The sequence below is a fragment of the Panthera onca genome, chromosome X (assembly GCF_046562875.1).
Source record: "Panthera onca isolate mPanOnc1 chromosome X, mPanOnc1 haplotype 2, whole genome shotgun sequence".
In the NCBI taxonomy this organism is placed as follows: Eukaryota; Metazoa; Chordata; class Mammalia; order Carnivora; family Felidae; genus Panthera; species Panthera onca.
This window is the reverse complement of record NC_138357.1, coordinates 85219918-85224962: the sequence shown is the minus strand read 5'-3', so window position 1 is coordinate 85224962 and position 5045 is coordinate 85219918. Positions and strand designations below refer to the sequence as shown.

At 38.2% G+C, this 5045-nt stretch overlaps 1 pseudogene; it reads left to right on the top strand.

The window, feature by feature from the left end:
• The first annotated feature begins 659 nt into the window (after positions 1–659).
• LOC145713795 (GTP:AMP phosphotransferase AK3, mitochondrial pseudogene) lies at positions 660–1329 on the top strand (annotated as a pseudogene).
• Positions 1330–5045: the final 3716 nt, after the last annotated feature.

Genomic DNA, 5045 nt, shown 5'->3' with positions numbered 1-5045 from the left:
GTAGGGATAATGTCTCCAAATATATGGAGAGAGAAAAAGAGAGCGACTGGGGGGAGGAGTGGAGGGAGGGAGGGAGAGAGGGAGAGAAGTGAGGATTAAGGAGTGCTCTTGTGATGAGTACCAGGTGTTGTATGGAATTGTTCAACCACTGTATTGTACACCTGAAACTAATATCACACTGTGTTAACTATACTGGAATTAAAACAAAAAACTTAAAAAAAAGAGAAGAGGAGAGGAAGAAGAAGGAGGAGGAGACAAAGGAGGAGGAGAAAAAGAAGAAGGGAAAAGGTGGATATAGAAAGAAGAAAAAGAAACAAAGGTCCAGAATCTGACCCAGTTGTAAAACCAACACTTACTAAATGAATTCATACAAGAAAAAGGTAAAGGGGCACTAACTGGCATTTGTGCATCTATAGCATAGGTATTGAATTAATTTTAACAGCTGCTGAAATGCAAAATTGGCAAAACTTCATGGCCTTAATTCTGGGGCTCCACTTGCAGTTATAATTTGGATCTCACTAAATTTATGCATGGTGGGATAGATAATTTTATGTTTCGGGTGTTTTGGGATGATATTAAACGTTCAGCAGCCTTCCCCACTGCAGAGCAGGGGTAGCCAGGCCTGGAACCTCTCCCTGGGGCCCTGATGGTAGAGGATGATATGCACAGTGATCATGGCAGCACCTGGATCCAACAACAGCACCATGCTGTTGCGCACCACAAAACACTTGGTGCTGAATTACTTCTCCAGCAGGGACCTGCTCCAAGACAACATGCTTTGGGGCACAGAAGTTGGTGTGTTATCCAACACTTTCATTGACCAAGGGAAGCTCATGCCAGATGATGACATGCCTTGGCCGGACCTTCATGAGCTAAAAATCCTCACCCAATTTAGCTGGCTATTGTATAGTTTTCCAAGGACACTTCCACAGGCAGAAGCCCTGGATGGAGCTTATCAAGTACACACAGCAGTACATCTGAACGTGGCCTTTGAGGTCATTAAGCAATGTCTCACTGCTTGGTGGATTCATCTAGCCAGAGGCTGAGTCTACAACATCGATTTCAACCCTCCCAAGACTGTGAGCATTGATGACCGGAGTGGAGAGCCTCTCATTCAGTGTGAGGATGATAAGCCAGAGTCAACTGTCAAGAGACTTAAGGCTTACGAAGTCCAAACAGAGCCAGTCCTAGAATTTTACCAGAAAGGGGGGGGGGTGTTGGAAAAATTCTCCGGAACAGAAACAAACAAGATCAGGCCCTATGTCTATGCTTTCTTACAAGCAAACAAAAGTTCCACAAATAAACCTGAAAGCATCAGCTACTCAATGAGGAAAAGGGCATATAACTAGTACAATGAGCAGATGCCCCTCATTTGTGCATTTAGAAACTCCTTGTCCTGAGAGTGGCTTGTATGAATTCTTTGAAAATTATATTAGTTTCACTTGTACTGATTTTCTTCTAGAAATTAAGGATGTGCCAAATAGGTCTGATACTAAGATTAATCTTTCCGTCTGGTGTGTTTTATTGAGTTATCTTCTTTGGGTGTGCAATTCAAAAACATCAGATATGTCTTAACTTTTGAAAAATCTTCTGAAGCATAATTAGAAGAGCAATTGGTAGTAATATAACTTTTGTTAAGAAGAGTGGTTGATAAAAATCTTCTTATTTTTCTGGAAAAGTTAAAAAAATCCTATGCCATTTGGGGAAATATTTCATCAGAGAAATTTGCATAGACTAATGCCAAAAAACTGGCATCATTAGCACTGTGCTTCATGATTTTGTGAGACACCATGTCTATCAGATTTCAGAAAAAAAGCAACTGGATGTGCAGATTAGTTTCAGGATGCAAATTTACTGCTGCCTTTACACTAAGAAATTTAAAACTTAGCCACATATGCAGTATTTATTTTGTTGTTAAACATAACTTCAGTTTACTCGAAAGTTTCAGTCTTATAAAATTGTATTACATTAGCATATGGGAAAGCATTAGTTTCTGTGACATGTTTTCTTTTGAGAATACATGTGTATTGAGGAAAAGGATTTATGTTAGAAATAGACATTAGAAGTTCTTGCAAAAGCACCGAAGCTGAAGTTGCAATGGAAAATGTAATTATAGTCTTACGTTTCACCTGTTACTCAGGTTAAGAAGTATGTGCTTTAGGGTTTGCCAGTTTCTCTTTTTGATCACTATGTATGATCTGCCATGATGACTAACAAAGTATGAAAAGAGAAAAGAGAAAGAGAAAGACAGAAAAAGAAAAAGAGAAAAAAAAAACCCATGGCCCTAAGTAAAGCAAGTATACTCTGTCATTAGGAAATAGAAATAGATCAGGTATGCCTGGGGAAAATTACCTTGACATACATAACAATCATAATTAGTAAACAGGTACAGTAGTTAAAAGGATTTACATGGCATATTAAAAAAAGAACAGGAAAGTAATTGAGTTTGCTGAAGGAGTTAGTTCTTTATTCCCAAAGAATTTGACACCTGCTAATGTTCACTGTTATCCTATCATCTGGCAGAGAAAGAACTCTGACTGTGTATGTAAGTTGAATAGCCACTTAAAAATGGAGATGATTTGATTTTTTAATGTCACAACAAGGATGCATGCTTATATCCTATGGCTGGTAGTAAGGAGACTGGGACAATGAGAAGTAGAGGATTAACCCAACTACATCTTCAATGGAGTCTTTACTCTTACTTTACTTGCTGCTAAATCACATGAGCCAAGCCCTTGTACAAGTTTTATCAACTGCCTTTGAACATTTGACTCATTTTGAACATTACTCGTATTCTCGGCACTTAAAATACAAATGTCAGCAAGAACGTGGTTCTTTATGTATTTTGTTGGGAAAAATTATTTTGTTTTTATTATTTATTTATATTTTGAAGATTCCTTTAAAAAGTATTTATTTATTTATTTATTTATTTATTTATTTATTTATTTTAATATGAAATTTATTGCCAAATTGGTTTCCATACAACACCAGTGCACATCCCAACAGGTGCCCTCCTCAATACCCATCACCCACCCTCCCTTCCCTCCCACCCTGCATCAACCCTCAGTTTGTCCTCAGTTCTTAAGAGTCTCTTATGGTTTGGCTCCCTCCCTCTCTAACATTTTTTTTCCTTCCCCTCCCCCATGGTCTTCTGTTAAGTTTCTCAGGATACACATAAGAGTTAAAACATATGGTATCTGTCTTTCTCTGTATGACTTAATTTCACTTAGCATAACACTCTCCAGTTCCATCCACATTGCTACAAAAGGCCATATTTCATTCTTTCTCATTGCCAAGTAGTATTCCATTGTGTATATAAACCACAATTTCTTTATCCATTCATCAGTTGATGGACATTTAGGCTCTTTCCACAATTTGGCTATTGTTGAGAGTGCTGCTATAAACATTGGGGTACAAGTGCCCCAATGCATCAGTACTCCTGTATCCCTTGGGTAAATTCCTAGTAGTGCTACTGCTGGGTCATAGGGTACATATATTTTTAATCTTTTGAGGAACCTCCACACCACTTTCCAGAGTGGCTGCACCAGTTTGCATTCCCACCAACAGTGCAAGAGGGTTCCCGTTTCTCCACATCCTCGCCAGCATCAATAGTCTCCTGATTTGTTCATTTTAGCCACTCTGACTGGCGTGAGGTGATATCTCAGTGTGGTTTTGATTTGTATTTCCCTGATGAGGAGCGACGTTGAGCATCTTTTCATGTGCCTGTTGGCCATCTGGATGTCTTCTTTAGAGAAGTGTCTATTCATGTTTTCTGCCCATTTCTTCATTGGATTATTTGTTTTTCGGGTGTGGAGTTTGGTGTGCTCTTTATAGATTTTGGATACTAGCCCTTTGTCTAATATGTCATTTGCAAATATCTTTTCTCATTCCGTTGGTTGCCTTTTAGTTTTGTTGGTTGTTTCCTTTGCTGTGCAGAAGCTTTTTATCTTCATGAGGTCCCAATAGTTCATTTTTGCTTTTAATTCCCTTGCCTTTGGGGATGTGTCAAGTAAGAAATTGCTGCGGCTGAGGTCAGAGAGGTCTTTTCCTGCTTTCTCCTCTAAGGTTTCGATGGTTTCCTGTCTCACATTCAGGTCCTTTATCCATTTTGAGTTTATTTTTGTGAATGGTGTAAGAAAGTGGTCTAGTTTCATTCTTCTGCATGTTGCTGTCCAATTCTCCCAGCACCATTTGTTAAAGAGACTGTCTTTTTTCCATTGGATATTCTTTCCTGCTTTGTCAAAGATTAGTTGGCCATACGTTTGTGGCTCTAATTCTGGGGTTTCTATTCTATTCCATTGGTCTATAAGTCTGTTTTTGTGCCAAAACCATGCTGTCTTGAGGATTATATCTTTGTAGTAGAGGCTAAAGTCTGGGATTGTGATGCATCCTGCTTTGGTCTTCTTCAAAATTACTTTGGCTATTCGGGGCCAAGAAGACAGTATTTTCAACAAATGGTGTTGTGAAAACTGGACAGCTACATGTGAAAGAATGAAACTGGACCACTTTCTTACACCATACACAAAAAAATAAGCTCAAAGTGGATTAAGGACTTAAATGTGAGACCTGAAACAGTAAAATGCTAGTGGAGATCACAAGGAGTAATTTCTCTGACATCAGCAATAACAAATTTTTTCTACATATGTCTCCTGAGGCAAGGGAAACAAAAGCAAAAATAAACTATTGAGACTGCATCAAAATAAAAGGCTTCTTCACAACAAAGGAAACAACTAACAAAACTAAAAGACAACTTACTGAATGGGAGAAGACATTTGCAAGTGACATATCCAATAAACAGTTAGTACACAAAATATATAAAGAATGTATATAACTCAACGACCAAAAAACAAATAATCCAATTAAAAATAGGCAGAAGACATGAACAGACATTACTCCAAAGAAGAATACAGATAGCCAACAGACACATGAAAAGGTGCTCAACATTACTTATCATCAGGGAAATGCAAATCAAAACCACAATAAGATATCACTTCACACCTGTCAGAATGGCTAAAATCAGAAACACAAGAAACAGTAAGTATTGG